Source organism: Lycorma delicatula, chromosome 9 (genome assembly GCF_047948215.1).
Source record: "Lycorma delicatula isolate Av1 chromosome 9, ASM4794821v1, whole genome shotgun sequence".
Taxonomy (NCBI): Eukaryota; Metazoa; Arthropoda; class Insecta; order Hemiptera; family Fulgoridae; genus Lycorma; species Lycorma delicatula.
The window spans coordinates 58600428-58620279 of NC_134463.1; the positions used below are offsets into that span (position 1 = coordinate 58600428).

Here is a 19852-nt window from a genome sequence, read left to right on the forward strand (position 1 = left end):
TAAATATCATCAGATTTTTGTTTCATTATAAATCCATATAAATTGTTCCACCCATAAATTACCCACCTACTTTTATGAAAAATGTTGGTCAAAAAAGTGCGTGAATTACGCAAATAAATGGAATGTCCCTTATTTAGTCAATTATTTGATTCTTTAATGAAGGCATATAGTATACAAGTTTCACTTTCTTTTTTTTCATTTGCTTTAACGAAAACACTAGGTTGATATTTTGACGATGAATTTAATAAAATATTTGTTGATCGACATTACGAAACAAGATAACACTTTTTTAATATTATTAAATGTAAATTAATAATTTATTGTAAAATTAAATTAATTTACGTATTTTCGGAACTGTATGCAGTTCCCTCTTTATTGAACTATCGATAAAATTTCAGTAAGCACATAAAAATAGAGCTTGAACGTATGAAATTTACAAATACATTATAATTATTCGATTACTAAAGGGATTTTCTAATCATTCAAAAGACGGACATCATCATATCAGTCACCGGTAATGTCTTTAAAAAAGAAAACGCACAAAATTAGATCTGAAGAGATCTTCAAAAAATTATTTTAAATTAATATTTTTATTTTTTTAAATATTTTAATATCCATGTTTTTTATTTGGAGGTTATTTAACAATTATTCATTTATAATTTCCTGAAACCAACCTCTGTCTCTCAGATGGAATGTGGCTTGTATTTGTTGTGTGAATGACAAAACTCTTGCATTAATTGAATAAGAAATATCAGTTTTAACAAAAAATTATTCATGAAATCATATCGTAGCATTATACGTGCAATAATCTAGCGACATCACGTAATCATCATCGTAAGGTGGTTATCTGCTCTGAGGCAAGTTCCTTGCACTATGTTTGCGTCTATTTTTCTATTCCTAGTTAGACTTTAAAGATGCTGTTAGCTCCCATTTTCTCCTAGATCGTTCCTTAATTTTTACTTTTTCCTCCCTCTATTTTTTTATCTTCTACTGATGCGTCTAGCTTTATTTTAATAGGATTTTCTCCTTTCTTCATGTATACCGACCGGTTAGCTTTCCTAATCCTTCTGATTAAGCTTCTACGGTTCTTCACTCTTCTTAACACTTTTTTATTTTTTGATCTAATCTTCTATATGCTCACATTTCAAATATGCTCAGCCTTCATTTCTATTTTTTTTAATTTACATGTTTCACATCCATAAAAAAAAATAGTCTCTAAACGTATTTTAATACTATACGTGTAGTGACTCTTCTTCAACTCTAACTACATTTTATTGCATAATAATAATTGTTTCTGTAAAGTGTTTCCTTAGCCGTTGTTATTCTAATTTTATTTCGTTTTAAAATATTTTGTTAACATGGTATCTATACTTTTTTTATCTATTTCAATTCTTCCTTTTTGTAGATATTCATCAATTTATTGTCTTCTGTCCTCATCAATTTAGTTTTCCTAACATTTTTTTCATTTCTTATTCTGAAACAATGTCATTTAATTTCAAAAATCATCTATTGATTATCAATATATGCTTCAATAGATGCTGTGCTTCATTTCTTAAAAAGAAAAAAAAATTGTTGTCATCTAAAAACCTTAAAAAATTTGCTTTTTTCCTTCCCCCTAGATAGATAATTTGATCTTCTTATAATTATATCTTATAAATAAATATTAACTAAAATTGGTGATTGGTAGGAATCTTGCTTTACTCCTCTTTCAGAATCAAAATACTCAGTTTTTATATCCTTTATTTTCATAACCATTTTTTAATTCAGGTACAGTTGTTAAATCAATTTTTTTATCTTTTCTATCGTAGTAATATTTTTTTTTTATAATTATAAAAGATAAATAATTATGGTTTCGATTTTTAATTTAGAAATAAATCTATCAATATATTGTCAATCATTAAAAAATTACATATGCTCAACTTTTATAGAACTGAGATGTAAGTATGTCCCAATTATTAATATTTTTTACGGTTGTGAAAGAATGTAACGCGCGTAATTTACCGCTAAGGCTTCGGAGTTTGGTTTCATTTCGTATGTTTTAAATTATGGATAAATTATTTTATATAAATATATTAAAACCTCAAATATGCGAAAAATTTGCTATTTCACTGAAAATTGGCTATAAGTAGGGGATTCTTATTTAATAAAGATTAACTGTTGAGTTTTATTTAATTAAAAGGTTATGAAAAACTTCCGATCTTTTTCTAAGAATCGCGTCGCTTAAAATAAAATTAAGACAAAGGAAAGACACAGTTTTAATAATTATCAGTATTATTGTTGAACCCTAAGTTTTTCTATGAATATTATTTTAAAAATGTATATGTAAAATTAAATTTATAACAGCAGAACACTCTTGAGTTAAGAAAATAGATTCGTTGTTAATTTTTATTATGCGTTTGATTATAGATATAGTAGTTCATTATTGCATCTATTGTAGTAAATTTTTTCAGAATTTTTACAAGCCCACCGGGGCTGGTCTTGTAGTTAACTCGTCGTCGCAAATCAGTTGATTTCGAAGTCAAGAATTCTAAGGTTAAATCGTAGTAAAGTCAGTTACTTTTATACGGATTTGAATACTGGATCGTGGATACCGATGTTCTTTGGTGGTTGGGTTTCAATTAATCTCACATCTCAGGAATGGTCGAACTGAGACTGTACAAGACTACATTCATTCATATCATCTTCTGAAGTAATACCTTACGGTGGTTCCGGAGGCTAAACAGAAAAAGAAAAGAGAAGTTTTTACAAACAAATTTATTAACCATTAATATCATCAATAAAATATCAATCATTCAAAAGAGGTATTTAACAGGTCTTAGTTAATTTAAAAAAATAAATTAGCCCTAAATTCCAACTTTCAATTTATTCTTATATAAAAAAAGAAAAATAAATTATAATTTAATTTCCTTTTCTCTTTTCTTCTTAATATTTTATTTCAACTTGGGTAAAGATTTTAAAATTTTCATTTTGTAGAAGAAATTTTAAAGTGTAACAAGTAATAAAAACTAAAAATGGCGTTTTATCCCTCATTTGTGTCGTTGCCTACGAAAAATATCGAAATGTCATTCGATGTTGTTTTCTCAAATTTTTTTGCGCAATACTATACGTAGGTTGTGAAGTATAAATACTTTTGTTTTCATATATTATCTGAAAATTAAATTTATATTTCATAAATGACTCAGTTTTACATTTTACCTTGTTTTTTTCACGCCACATACTTCAAAAAACAATAAAATTATTCTATATTTTGAAAAAATTCAAGTCTTTTTTTTTCAATAGAACCGAAGATAAAATTTCTTGAAATAAGGTACATACTTGTATTCATTGTTTTTTTTACCTTAAAAGAGGTTTTCTACTGATTATAGTAGAAATTTCAAGTATATAATTTCTTAAGTTCTTAAGAATTGATATATTTCTGTTTCCTCAAAAAAGGGTTTTTACAAAAACAGGTTGTTATAAATCGATATTTTGCGCTTATAAATATGAGTCTTATCGAAATGTATTTAATAAATTAAAAATCATTTCTTAATCTTCTATTTTTAATGAAATCAGTAGTCACTTACTCTTCAAAAAATAAAAAAATAAAATGACATCTACTACTATGAAACCAGATAAGAAAACTCTCTCTCTCTCTCTCTCTTTCTGTTTAGCCCCCGGAACCACCGTAAGATATTACTTCAGAAGATGATATGTATGAATTTAAATGAAGTGTAGTCTTGTACAGTCTCAGATCAACCATTCCTGAAATGTGTAGTTAATTGAAACCAACCACCAAAGAACACCGATATCCACGATCTGGCATTCAAATCCGTATAAAAATCTGCCTTTAGATAAGATAAGAGAACTGTTATCGTGTAACTCAACTCACTAATCCACGATCTGGTATTCAAATCCGTATAAAAATCTGCCTGTAGATAAGATAAGAGAACTGTTTTCGTGTAACTCAACTCACTAATTTAGCTTATAAGAAAATATATTACTCAAGATTACGCCATTTCTCTTGACACTTTTAATAGATTATGAGTTTTATTAGTAATTTTTTTAAATAAATAAAAAATTTCTTTAACAAACACAACTCGATGATTTTTTAAAGTAATAATATTGTTAAAATAAAACTTAACTTTCTACATCGCCGTTAACATGTAAAAATAAAATTGTTCAAATTATTTTAATTAATTCCTTCTGAATTGTTACTTATTTTGTAACTTTAAGGTTTAATTTAATAACATTTCATGTAATTTTAATCATTAATATGAACTTTAATTGCATTTATATGATATTTTTTATTAAATGTATATTTTATGACCCAGTTCTAATCAGGCAAGTTTTTTAGCCTCCGGGAGCACCGTTAGGTATTGCTTCAGAGAATGAGATGAAATGACAATTTTGTAGCATGTGAAAATGCCCAATGTCTGACCGGGATTCGAACCTGAGACCTCCGGATGATGAAAGGCCGAGACGCTATCACTTGCGCCACGGAGTAACCGGCTGGAGTAGCATACCTACGTGAATGTATAATATATTATTATGTATCGACTACAGTAAAATATTTTTTTTAATAAAAATAATTGCAGTTTATTTATACGCTTGAAAATATAGCACAAAAAGTGTAAAATGGAAATCAAACATTTTGTTTTTTGCTTTTCTCGTTTATTATGTAATATTGCATTGACTTTTTATTTTATAAATAAAGCTGTGTTATATTAAAATATAACAATGCGCCTAGTTTTAATTAATTTTTTTCTAACAACGGACTAATATTTAAACAGAAGAATTTTTGCTTTTAATTATTAAAAACATGCATAATTTAATTTTAATTTATATTGTTGGTCAGTTAAGTTATCTTAATCTTTTTTAGGTACTTCAATTATGTGTAATTAATAAGAGAGATGAAAAACTTTATAGTCGAATTCATTTAAAAAAAAAAAATTTTTTTTAATAAATTGTTAAAAATAAACTTAATTAAACCAATTAGAAAATAATGTTCTTTTTATTAATTAATTACAGTTAATAAAACGTTTTATGACGTACCTACATAACGCTAAATTGTACTTCAATTTTTTTTTTTTTTTTAATAATTTATCATCTATTTAAACTTTAAAATCTAAATTACATTTCGCACTAGCAGCTACCCTCCTCCCGGCTTCGCACGCGTACTTCACGTGTATCTTGAGAGCCCTGTGATGCTCATTTATTTTATCTTTAGTTTCGGCAGCTCTGGATGTTGCTTGAAGTTTAGTTGCGGGTGTTTTTTTTAGCCTATATGTTTCGCTGCAAAAAAAATAAAAAAAATAAAAAACTTTCATCGAAATCGGTGCAGTAGTAATCGCTGAATAAAAACATTTATACGTTTCAGAAACTGATACATTTTTTCAGTATTATATAATTTCGTTATTTTTCGAAAAATTACTTATAATATCGGGGTTTTTCAGACAATATGTTTTTGTATAAAAAAATAAATAAAATAAAAAAAGTTTGTTGAAACTGATCCAGTAGTTTTTGCGTGACTGAGTAACAAACTTTCAGATTTATATGTTAATATAATGTATATTTATACCACGTATCGTCTTTAGAAACATTACACGAGTTATTTAAACATACAGCACAGTTAAACAGTATGAAGCATGATCATTAATTGGATCGTATTTTTATCAATATATTTTTTGATATGTTAATTTCAATATAATTTTTATATAAAAGTTAAAAAATATAAGATATTCTGAGGAAAACCATATATGTGAATATATGTATAAAGTTTTCAAAGAGTTTTCAAAAAGGGACTAGAATTTTTGAGGTTTTTACCGGAATATAAAAAATATATGGGGAAAATTTTAAATAATTGTACAAACCATTGTTTAAACGGATTTAATAAGTCTTTAGATTACTTAAGAATTTTTCTTCACTTATCGTTATTTTCCGATTGATTATAATTTTTCAATAACTTATAAATATGAGGTCTAATAATTATCCCAATAATTTATAAAGTAATGAGACTGGTTCAGAAAAACTTTTTATTTACAATTCAATTATTCACGGACTCTATCACCTTCGAAATAGTTCCCTTGGGAAACCGCGCAACGCTTCAAACGGTTTTCCCATTTTTATAGCAGTGTTGGAACTCAGAAACCGGAACTCAGATGATCGGTTACATTTTTTTAATGTTTTCTACTGTTCCAAAAAATAGCGTTCTTTGAGGTGTTTTTATTAAAGTCGAGAACAGGAAAAAGTCACACGGACTCAAGTCAGGTGAATAAGGTGGTTGACGAACTACAGGAATGTTGTTCTTTGTCAAAAACTCATTAATTGAGAGTGCAGTGTGACAAGATGCATTGTCATGATACAGCATCCAGTTGTTTTTGATGGTTGGTCTCACGCGGGCAACTCTTTTCCGCAGTATTTCAAGAATTTCTTGGTAAACATATTGATTTTACAGTCTGTCCTGTAGACAAAAACTCATTATGGACAATGCCATTACTATCGAAGAAACAAATTATTATGATTTTTATTTTTGATTTGCTCATATTTGCTTTTTTGGGACGTGGTGAGTTTGAAGTGTGCCACTCTTAGCTCTGGTGTTTTGTTTCTGGGTCGTACTCAAATATCCAAGATTCATCACCAGTAATAACATTTTTTAGAAAATCAGGATCACTTTCAATTAGCCCTAGAAGATCGCGGCACACTTCCACCCTGTTGTTTTTCTATTCAACAGTGTAATTTTTTGGGACCAATTTTGCACAAACATTTTTCATATCTAATTCGTTTGTCAAAATTTGAAGGACTGTGATACGGTTCAAATTCAATTGTTCTGCAATCATTCTGACAGTTAATCGCCGGTCGTTCCGTATCAAGTCTTATTCGCTCAACATTGTCAACACTTTTTTACGTTAACGGTCTTCTAGAGCGTAGATCGTCCGCAACTGATTCCCGGCCATCTGAAAATGCTTTAAACCACCTAAAAACTTGGGATCGTGACAGAGCATCATGTACATACGCCCTTTTCAATTTTGAAAAAGTTTCAATAGCATTCTCAACGAGTTTTAACACAAAACTTGATTGCGCAACGTTACTCATTTTGTAAGGTACAACAAAAACTCTTTTCACGAAAACTTTCTTTACGTCTCACTTGGCAGCAGTAGTCTAAAAATATTAATACTTGATATAAATCAGCTGTTCATATAACCACATGTTTACTAGTAACTTCCCAGTGTTGCCACATTGGCTGCCAAAAAAACTAGTCTCATTACTTTATTTACAGACCTCGTATCATACTTGTAAGATGTCTGACTAATCCGAATTTTATAAAATATAAATTATTATTTGCTTTTTTTTTAAGAAAAAAAAACAGTATTTAATTTTCATATTATCTATGCTGCTACTCATAAATATTTAAAAGATCATTAATTAAACTAATTTTTACTCTTTTAATTCAAGAATAAATATGTCGATCTCCTTACAGAATAAATAGCGTTTTTGTCTTTCATCCGAAAAGTTTTGTGTTCAAATTCCAGTCAAACTTAGCATTTTTCACAGCCTAAAAAATTTATCTTTCATCAGCAGCTGAAAGTGGGGATTAAGCAATAATAAATCGCTTAAAAAATTAAAATATAATTTGAAATCGAAATTGTTGATAATAGCAATTTTACGCCCTCTCTGCCAATTCTATGGATTTTTTTTCCTAAGACCAACAACTTTATCGACAGAAGGGTTCGTAAAAAGCATAATAGTTATGGTGATGTTTTTTCTCTGTAATTCTCATTCTATCGAAATTCTTTATCTTCTGCCTTCAAGGATTAAGCATTCTAATGTCTGTTCTGCACCATCTCTTCTTTGGTCTTCCAGTATCTATCCATCGCTGGGTTTCTACTTTCTGGCTAGGACCGGTAAACATTTTTCTTTCATTTTTTTAAGAGATTTACTCCATTTAAATTTATATTTCTTAAATATTTCATTCAGGGGAAATGCCTGCAGTTCTACTCGAATATCCTTGATTCATAATCGATCAAAATGAGCAGATCCGTTTACTGATCGGAGAAATTTCATTTCCACTGTATACATAGCTCGTTCATCTTACTTTCTATTTACCGAAGCCTCGCTACCATACATCAAAGTAGGAACAGTCATTTTTACTTCCTTGTACAAAGTAAAGGAAATATTATGATCGCAAAAAATTTCGGTTTTCAGATTTCAACGGAAATATCCATTTTGACCATCCCTGAATCCATTTTGACTAGTTTCGGCGTGACGTCTGTACGTGCGTAAGTACATATGTACCTCGCATAACTCAAAAACGATTAGCCGTAGAATGTTGAAATTTTGGATTTAGGACTGTTGTAACATCTAGTTGTGCACTTCCCTTTTGACTGCAATCGACTGAACCAAAAGTGTCCAAAAAGCCGAATATCAAAAAAAATTGATTTTGAACTTTTTCTTAACTGCAGTAATAAGCCCTCATTGAGAGCTTTTCAACGATATTATCATAAGTGGTACTTATTTTCATTGGTTTCAGAGTTATAGCCAAATAAAATTTTAATTTATGAAATACATGGATCTTACCAGGGGAAGGCACATCGGTTCGAATCAGACTTGATCTCTTTTTTTATACTTCTTTTTTTTAATTTAAATATATTTATTAATCTCTGATTCTAATAAAATTTTTACGATAAATAATAATTCAATAATAACAATAAAAAAATATCAGAAGTTTTTAATGAAATAAAATTTGATGTACTTCTTTTCATTTTTAAAAAAGTGTATATGTAATTTTATAGGCGTACAAGAAAGTCATGTGGTGTCCTCATCAGATTTTTTTTATAGAAATTCAATCTGATATTTTGTGTTGTTTTGCGAGGCTGCAAAACAACACAAGATACCAGATTGAAAAATATGTGGAGCAATTTAGTTAGGACGCTCTAACTGAATTGTTCCACATATTAAATTAAATTTCGTAATATTAATTTTAATATCTAGATCATTTTCGTAGGAGTATATTAAGTAATAAAACTAAATAATTAAATTGACTAACTTGTTCAAGTATAATATTATTCTACACAAAGTTCATAATTATACAAAAATAAATTTTCTTGTTGACAAATCAAAGATATACGTATTCTTTTTTTAATAGATCCCAGATTCCTTTGTATAATCATCCCTTTATCAAAAATTCTTTATTTTTCCCCCCTCAAATAATTCTTCCTTCTATTGTGAATAACACTTACTTAATATCAATTAGAACTCAGCGGAACGGAATTTGTACTTTTTTTGTCTATTTCATTTATTACTCAAACATCACATAAAAATGAAACTGAAAATTTAATTTTTAATAATGAATTACTTTGATAATTTCAAACATTTATAAATGCCTATATTTAATTTAGTTTTATAAATTCTTTATTTAAGTTCCGAAATGTTTCAGAAACAAGTTACCACATCAGCGTGATTATATTAGTTCATTATTCTTTATTGTCATAATGAAGTTAAAATTAAATACCGTAACCAACTAAAATATTAAAAAAATAACTGTACTTACTCAAAAACATGATGCGTTGCTTACTGGACAAATATTTCCGTTGCTACTTATTAGAAATTCGTCAAATATTATTTGTATTGGTTTACTTAAACCGATAAGGTGTTACAACATGAAATTATCAGGATAATGCATGTTTTAAGTGTGCGTTTTCTTTTTCAATTTGACTTCTTTTCCTTTACTTTATAATAATGGATTTTTATAATCACAGTTAATGATAAGAATTCATTCTTAACAAGTTTCATTTGACACAAAGAACAATTTTCATGTTACATTTAAATACAGGTGATACAATGATTAAACTATGCTTTATTGGATTTTATAAATACTTGGATGTTATGTTAGATGATATAACGAAAAAGGTTTGTTAACATTCTGACATGAGATAAAAGTCACTCTCAAAAACAGTATAATCATTTTCAAAATTACAAGAATTTCATGCCAGATTTATTAAAAAAGTATGAGAAATTAAATATTTATTATAATCAGGATTATAAAAATAATCCTGATTTGTGTCTCATGTAATTAAGAAGTTTTATTTAGGTCAAAAAGAATGACTTATTTTAAATATGAAACATAAAATTATGTCCCGATTTAGAAGTGGAACCAAATCATGTAAGAATATATTCGATGACTTAAGATTTTTTTTAAATTTCAATTCTGGGAATTCCTCTTTCTAAAATTCTAAAATTTTTCTTATTTTTTTCCTGTTCAACATCAGCCTTTTTTAGTCAAGATATTTCTATAAAATATAAATAGCTAGAACATCAAGGAGGACCGATTGAAGTACTGATAACGGCCAAAGAACAAAGAATTTCCTCAGTCATTTTAATTTTTGAGAAATATGAATTATAAATGTAGGTTCTTATACTTCATAATGAAATTAGCGTGATTTATATGGTACACAACTAATGTTTGTATAATCTTTCCAAAGCCCAATTTTTTCGTTCATTCCTTACATATCAAATAACCATGCAAATTAAAACCAAATTAATGTAGCCTAATATTACACTTTTTATTAGACTTTAATCACAGTCTTGTAGAATTAAAGAACAGGTAATATAATCATTAATCGGTTACGTAGCAAACAATTCATTATAACTTCCTTGTTTTTTTGGAATTTTAATAATAAATTTAAATAATTAATTAATACTTAAAAGATTATTCATTTTAAACTTTTAACTCGTTAAAATTTATAAATAGAAAAAAATCACTTAAGTTACATAAGATTTATAAGAAGTAGTTTGTTTGTTCATTTATTTATTTGTATTGTTGAAAGATAAGCTTGCTCTAAGATTGTTAATAAATGCTTAAAAATAAATACCATAGATGTATTTACAGTAACCACTTCACTTAATGTACTTACGTATTGCTTGCATCAGTCCGTTTGTTTTTTATTTTTGTTATTGCATACGTCGTTTTGAACTTCTATATTTATTTGTAATATTTAGTCTATTTTTCAGCTTAGATTTAAATAGATTTTATATTTTCTCTTTAAAACATTTCTTAAGACTCGATTTTTTTTACCAATTTTTTGAAGAATGTATTACTTTCGGTTGGATAGTTTGAGTGGGATGGGGATAAAAATGAATTTTCTTTACGTTTTGAGGTATGAGAATACCATTCAGTTACGAAAATACCATTCACTTAAAATTAAGTTTTAATTTTTTATATATATAACTTATATTAAATGATAACTTCTTGGTTAGATTTTAAAATAACGGGAACACAAAATATTCAGATTCCAAATAATTCTCTACGCAAATAATAGAAATAAATACGAGAATCATTAAATAATTAAACAGACAAAGATTTTTAGTGAAGGAAACGCTTAATACCGCCAATTGAAACTTTTATAAGTTGGCAACGTTGCAAAGAGTGTTAGTCAGCTGTTCAATTAATATTTACGTAAACATAACCTCTAAAACCTTAGTTACGATGGCGTAAACGCTCAAAGAAAGTACTTTTGAAGAACAGCGTTCTGTGATCCGATTTTTACTTTTGGAAAGTGCACAACCGTCAGAAATATATTCTCGGATGAACAAACAATACGGCAGTAGTTGCATGAACCGTACGAGTTTTTATGCGTGAGTAGAAAAGTTTAAAATGGCCGCAAAAGCGTGACCGACGAGTACTGCTCCGGGCGTCCGATAACAGTGCCTACTTCGGCGTTGGATTCTGTTATTGATTCACTTCTCCAAGAAGCCCGACAATATACAGTTGAAAAAATTTCTGAAATTTTCGAGTAAGTGTTGACACAACTCCTATCGTTCAAAGAAAGTGAACTACCGTAAGACTTGTGAAAGGTGGGTTCCCAGAGAGCTTACCATTCATGACAAAGCCGAGAGATTTCGCATTTGCACCGAACTCGGTGCAAAATCGTTTCAATAACAAAGGTGACGCATTTTTGGACAGCATTTTAACCTGTAATGAACCTTGGAAACGTCATTTTGAGCCGGATTCCAAGCGTCAAAACATGCAGTGGAAACACGCTGAATCGTCTGTCCGTAAGAAATTCAAAACGCAACTATCGACTGGTAATGTCATGTTAGCCATCGTTTGGAGTCCCCGTTGTCCGATTTGTACCAACAGCCTATACTACTCAGCAACCATGACTGAGGACAAAGTCAAGCCCGGGATGGCAGAGGAAAGACGTGCTTCATCTTCTTGACAACGCTGGACCTCATACGGTACAACTGACGCTGGAAACTACTGGCGAAGTGGGTTGGGAGCTCCTATCTCATCCTCCTTACAGCCCTGACCTTGCCCCTTCGGAGTTTTGTCTGTTTGGTCCGGTGAAAGAAGTTTTGTATGGCATCAAATTCAACGACAACGAAGAGGTGAAGAAAACAGTACAAAACTGGCTTCGAGATCAAGGTAAAGAATTCTTCGCTGAGGGGATAAGACGACTCGTAAAAATATGGGACATGTGTAGAGACGTTGGTGGGGATTACATGGAAAAGTAAACAAAAACCTTTTATTTATTTAATAAATAATTTTTGTTGTACATCTATTTGTCTGTTTAATTATTGAATGACCCTCGTATAAATACGCAGATAAAATATTTAGACCACAACTATTCCATATTATAATCCTTCAGGTAAAAACAACCGTTTTATAATATTTTGATATTATCACTTAAAATAAAGCCTTACATGCTTAGTAATTTCTGATAATTTCAATTTCCTAATGGAATTATTCATACCAATGAACAAAAACGTAGCTTTTTTCTTTATTTTTCGTTTAAGAAAAAATTTAATAATTTTATTATTATAAACTTCAAACCACTACAAATCGCTTATTATCCATAATTTTAATTTAGCACCATTAAAATAACACTTCCCTAATAAAAAAAAAAAGTTGTGCATTTCTGCGCAAGAAAACCAACTTTTCGTTAATTTAATTTGGTTTTAATGTTTTAGTATTTTTTTTCTTTGTTCTAATAATAGACTGCTAACAATAGATACAGCAGATAAAGAACGTCAATGTTCCAACTTGCAGCATCATAACGAACCACGTTTCTTACTAGGCCCGCTCAATTTTTTTCGAATTTAAATTGAGCGTAACTCAAGAACGATTTAACGAATCTTCATAAGATTTTCATATGCTCAACTTCAGATACACTACTACTACTACAGAATATAAATTTCAATAAAATTGACTTGATAGTTTTGGTGATGTTTTAGCCAAAAAATATTATATATTCCTATAAATATTAAGGAAATTCCAATTTAAGTAAATTATATTTTCATATTCCTCATACTTCAAAACGTTAAAAAAATTTATTTTCATCCACCCCCCCCCCCCACCACAACCACACACACATACACACACTCACACCATCCGACCGAAAGTAATACCGTACTTTTTTTCAAAAAGTCGCAAAAAGATAAATTAAAAAAATAATTAAGCAAAATAGTAACATGAAGCTGTAAATAGCATTGCTAAACATTCTAAGTATTTCAATAAAACGATGCGTTTTAGATGCTTAAAAAACGTACAAAAACATAGAAAAAGAGGATAGAAGTATAATTAGTAAAAACCATAAAATCCTGTAAAAGATAGAAAAACATTTAAACTTAAAAATACAACAATTAAATTTATAAAAATAAAGAAAGAATAAAATAGACATTCTATAACATAGACCGGAATAAAATGTTCAGCATTTTTTAAAAATTAGGGTTCAAATACAGAGATAGAAGAACACTAACATTTACAGGAACCAAACAGCAACAGTAACAATTGAAGAACATAAGAATGAAGCCGTAGTAAGAAAGGGAGTCCGACAAGGATGTTCCCTATCCCCGTTACCTATTAATCTTTACATAGAACTAACAGTTAATGATGTTAAAGAACAATTTATATTCGGAATAACAATACAAGGTGAAAAGATAAAGATTCTACGATTTGGGAATGATATAGTAATTCTAGCTGAGAGTAAAAAGGATTTAGACGAAACAATGAACGGCATGGATGAAGTCCTACGCAAGAACTACCGCATAAAAATAAACAAGGACAAAACGAAAGTAATGAAATGTATTAGAAATAACAAAGATGGACCACTGAATGAGAAAATAGGACGAGAAAAGACTATAGAGGTAAAGAATTTTATTTGGGAAGTAGAATTACTAAAGATGTACGAAGCAGGAGCGATATAAATTCACGAATAGCACAGGCGAAACGAACCTTCAGTCAGAAATATAATTTTTTACATAAAAAATTAATTAAAATGTCAGGAAAAGATTTTTGAAAGTATATGTTTGGAGTGTCGCTTTATATTGAAGTGAAACTGGAACGATCGGAGTATCTGAGAAGAAAAGATTAAAAGCTTTTGAAATGCGGTGATATAGGAGAATGTTAAAAATCAGATGGGTGGATAAAGTGACAAATGAAGAGGTGTTGCGGCAAATAGATGAAGAAAAAGTATTTGGAAAAATATAGTTAAAAGAAGAGACAGACTTATAGGCCACATATTAAGGCATCCTGAAATAGTCGCTTTAATATTGGAGGGACAGGTAGAAGGAAAAATTGTGTAGACAGCAACGTTTGGAATATGTAAAACAAATTGTTAGGGATGTAGGATGTAGGGGGTATACCGAAATGAAACGACTAGCGCTAGATAGGGAATCTTGGAGAACTGCATCAAACTAGTCAAATGACTAGTTTGATGCCGTAAAAAAAAATATAATAATAGACAATGAAAAAGCTGTTAATGATTTTGGTCACCCTGTCAAAATGAATAAAAACAAATTAAAAAAGACTTAAAATGTTAAATAAAACAGAAAAAAATATTAAAATTAGAGTTCTTTAAAGACCAAATTATGATATTATAGGATTTTTCCAATAACAAAAGACTGGGAAAGAAAATTTGAAAATTAAATGATCTAATGAACGCAAAGAACAACATATATAGAGAATGAAGAGGTAGTGGGAAGAAAGAAAATAGCGAAGTAGAAAAAATTCAAGGTGATTGGAAAGAGATCCTAAAGTTGGCAAAATCTAATTAAAAGAAATAATGATAAATTGGAAATTATTACTAGATTAAATATGATATTTATCAGAATTATATAAATAATATATTTAATTTATATTATTGTAACTAAATCACTACTTTTTTTTAAATAAATAGACTGAGCGTAACTCATAAAATTATTTGATCCATACCTGTACCGAGTTTGTATTATTTAAATAAATGTGTTAATTAGTTATTTATCAGTGAGGTAATGTTAATGATACATCATAAAACGATGTTACTTTACTACTTGAAATAAATACTTTTTATGATATTTATCTATCTTACTTATCAATTTTTATTGTTTTAGAGTGATTGATGAAAAGTGGGTATTTAATTCTCATACTCCTATATCTAATTAGAATTATTTAAAAACTAAATATTAGATTTAACTTTCTATCGGTATCCCTTCTCATTTATTTTATTATTAAACACCAATATTAAAAGGATAATAGATACTCTATTAAAATTCTATTAGATTTTATACTTATATAATATATTGGCGTGGCCGTAATAAGTCTTTATGTTACCCATAACGATAGCAATAATTAATCTTAGAGATATGATGCAAAAAAATGAAATGTCTTACAGGAAAGGAAAACCCTTTTATTTTGAATGCTATATCTTAGCATAAAGAAGTATTGAAGTTAGACTATTCTTTATGAATGCAGTTTATTACTTCCGAAAGTAGTTTTAAAGAGAAATTGATGACATGTGATAAAGTTTAAAGCGTAAAAAAGCATCAAGAATAGTAGTTACATAAAGATCTAATATGTTGTAGCATTCGTTATGTTTATATTTTAAGTATGCTTTTTTTGAAGATACCATGTGCATCAATAAGTACCGAGTAGTACTTCTAGAAGTTTTTTCATCACATTCTGTTATTATTATTATCTCAGGATGTAAATCTACCAGTATTTTATTTATTTTAATTTAACTGGAATATATTTATGTGGTATGTTAATGTATATATACCTTTAAAAACATGAAATAAAATTGATGGAATAAATAAATAAATTTTTGTTCAGTAATGCATTTTCTATTTTATATACTTAATCAGTAACTTAACAGGTAAATAAAACTTTAATAATATTAATAAAGAAGTGAAATCAATATTTATTGATTTATCCGTTGGTTTCATTATTGTGTTATTACCGCTTCAAGTTATCTTTAATTTTATTATTTTATACGGATTAATAAAAATATTAAACAGTTTCCTCATTACTTATAAGAAAATATTTATAAGTTTTATCCAACACATAACGTTTATGTGGCAAAGTTAAACCACTGAATTACATATTTTTTCCAGTAAAACTGTGTCCCGATTAACAAAATCAGTTTGATTTTAAATTAATAAGTCACTCCACAACTTGAGTCGGTTCAAGTCTTTAGATTTGACGAAAATACCATGTATTTAATGATTCCCTAGAACAAATAGTCAGAAAGGATCAAATCACATGAACATGATAGTGACTCAATTGTTCCTCGGGTCCTTTTTCTTAGGAAAAGTATGATCAATGTATTTTCTGATCCAAAAAGCATAGTAAAGGGCTGCCCCACCTTGCCACCAAAACATAGGCCTCTTTTAAACGCAAGGTTTACTTAATTGCACGTAATAACGAAAATTTCAAGATGTAGATCGCCCGTTTTACATTTTCTCCGAACAAATAAGGACTTAAAATTACTTTTTTTGTAATTTTATACCGAACATGAACTTAAAGTAAGTTTCTTTACTAAACCGTTAAAATTTTGTAGAATTCTTTATAATACCGTAACTTAGCTAAAAAATAACGAAAATTTACTTCAAAATAGATTACAAATTTCTCATAAAATTCCAACCTTCCGTCAAAATCAACAATGCATGAATTATTCTGTACCTGTTATATTTCATTTTCAAGTGCTAGAAAATATTTCAAAAACTTTTTCTGAGTATTTCAACTTCTTTTGGATCGAGGGTTCTTTTTTAAGTCTGTGTAACAAATCGTATGTTTTCGTAATGTTGCAACTGGTTTTAGGTCTACGTGATTGTGTAGCATTTCTAATGTTTCTAATATTTACAGTTTACGCAAATTTTGGCGGGTAAGTAACGGAAAATTGGGAAATATTATATAAATTCTTCGTGGGAGGCAGCGGTATCTTTATTTTTTCTATCGATACTAAAACATAATAATCTTGTTTTATATACTTAAACAATATTATTCTCAATAAAGATAAAAAATAACAATTCAGTTATAAAAATAATAATTGTATCAGCTGATTACTACCAACTGAAAAACCAATCTTTCCCACTATTTATAGAATGTGACAATTTAAATCTATATATAGGGGAAGCTGACTTTCTGTTCACTATGTGTATGAATAATAATGGACATAAAATATGAGGGAATTAAACATTTTAATTTTTAAAAATAGCTTTAAATAATACAGATTTCCTTCTACGGAGACACTTTAATGCTGCTATTCATTTTTTCCGTAGGAGGAGGGAAAATCTGCAAGCAGACACCCAGCAGCCCGCGCTGCTATGCGTGAGGGGTTTCCCGCCTAGTGCGGTGACCCACTAAAAACACCTCCCCCTTATAACAGCACGCCCCGATACCCGCCTTACCGGCATTATTCGCTACACGCTGTATTCACCACGGCTTCAAGAATGTTGAGAGAGTCCCGAACGGTTCATCAGTAGTAGTGACCCGACTGTTCAGATGGCCACCGACCACCTCCCCACAGAGAGCACCTGCCCACCCTGACCATCTCCCCCCCCCTCCTTCCACACCTCACACCATTCTGGCTCCAGAGCTCATTCTCAGTGGTTCATTCCTCTCTAATTTTTGCACTGAGAACACTGCTGAACTACGTAGAGCAGATCCTTTACTGTTGTTCGCTACCCAGCATCTTCCATATTACCGCTTCAGAGTGATATTACTCTCCTAACGACCTATTTTCAGCCCATCTTGGGCACTGATAAAAAGTATGGATAACATCATTATCTGATTTACAATACTTCCCTGATGGCGTTGGGTTTCGGGCGTTTTCCTATGATATGGAGGTACACACTGAACGAGCCGCTGGGTCAACCAGTGATTAATCTCCCCATGCCTTCTGAGGAGCCATGCTTCAGTAGACGGTATCAGTTGGTAAGTCCAGCGACCCATTACAGCATGATCCCACCTGCATTTACGTAGAAGGTTCTTCCTGCCTTCCTCCTTTGACGTGCCTTCGGAAATCTCCGTCCTCTCTATTATCGTTAGGTTTAATGGAGGCGTTCCAACCGCCTTCAGAGAGACCATACGATAGGCCCTTGCCACCATTATGGAGACCCTCCTCTGAAGGGGCTGTAATTTCTTCTGACATCTTCAAATTTTCATCGCTCTGCTCCAGATGGGGTTGTATAAAGCACCACCGAGGACAACAGAGGCGATGTTCCTTCTTTTCTAGGTTCCAGAACCTCCAACATTCGCTATCAACCTGGATACGGCTGTGGCTGTCCTTCCCCCTTTCTTAACAAGCTCAACGACGAGCACCACAAACCTCCTGTACTTGTCCAGCAGTGACCCAGATATTTATCTTTGGTGACCGGCCGGACATCAGGTCACCGACCCTAACGAAGAATTCCTCCAGCCTTCTTCTTCCGCTCATGCAGATGATTGTCGTTTTCTCTGCCATTAGGAGCATGCTGCTATACATTAAAAACATCGATTAATTTAGGTTTTCTTTTAATATTATTTAATCATGAAACATAGAAAACAAATTTTAGGCATTTAAAGTTCGTTTTTTTCTTTAATTATAGCCTAGCTGATCTAGTGGTTCACTCGTCCTTACAAAGCATTTGTATAATAGCTGATTTTCAAAATTGAACGTTTTAAGGTTAAAATCTTAGTAAAAATTAATTGTTTTTATAAGGATTTCAAATAGTACAATACAGTGAATACCGGTGTACTTTGGTAGTTGGAGTTCAATTTAAAAAAAATTCTTGATAGCTCTTTATATAAAATAAACTTTCAAAATTTTTTAGAAATATATTTAAACCGAGGGTGATAGGGCAAAAAATAAGCAAAAAAAATAACGTATATTTCAATTTTAAGAGGTAGGGGGTGATTGAAAAAAATTTTTTTTTAAGATTATTTATATACACAATTGTATGTAAAAAATATGCTTTAATAAAAGTTTTATCTAAAATACCTCTGACGAAAATCTAAATTGGGTTTTTCACAGTATTCCCCCACACCCCTTAATGAATTTAAAAAAAATTAATATGATCAATTGCTCATTATAAAAATAAATATCTGTCAAATTTGAAAAAAACACGTTTGATCAATCCTGAGAGATAAAGCCAAAGGCAGTAAATAACACATACGCACATACATACATATATATATGTTTTTTTTTAATGTAGCTGAATTAGTTAGATCCTAAAACGAAAGGATTGCAAAAAACCGAAACTCTATTTCTGACCACAAAACCATACTTTTTCTTTAATACAGTTATTAAAGCTATATTCGCTATAATAGTTTTAATATAGCTATATTCGCCGGGAAAGTAAAAATTGAAAATAAAATTAAAGATGCCTTACGATTATTCAAAAATATACCTATAAATACCTTCTAAGTTCAACTTCAATTTAAAGGGCGTTTCAGAGGATTCAAGAAAAATATAATATTTGAACTAATTTCGATTACCAATTTCAATTACGGTATTGGAGAATTCGCTGCAGCCAAAAGCATATTGAGAATACTTTAGTCAGTTTTTGCGTTCGGTTTTTGAAACCAAAAGTATTATTAAATTTAATCAAAATGATATTTAATAGTACATTTTATGTTTAT

General features: G+C 29.8%; 1 protein-coding gene and 1 long non-coding RNA gene across 4 annotated transcripts in view; one reads left to right on the forward strand and one right to left on the reverse strand.

Moving 5' to 3' along the window:
• Nucleotides 1-19852, forward strand: part of ci (transcriptional activator cubitus interruptus) — a 752653-nt gene that overhangs the window by 693057 nt on the left and 39744 nt on the right. The gene's annotated exons all lie outside the window — the stretch shown is intronic.
• On the reverse strand, nt 459-9664 carry LOC142330198 (uncharacterized). The gene is made up of 3 exons (XR_012757726.1): nt 9527-9664; nt 5032-5271; nt 459-2715 (listed from the first exon to the last, which is right to left on the reverse strand). It is a non-coding gene; the product is annotated as an uncharacterized LOC142330198 (long non-coding RNA).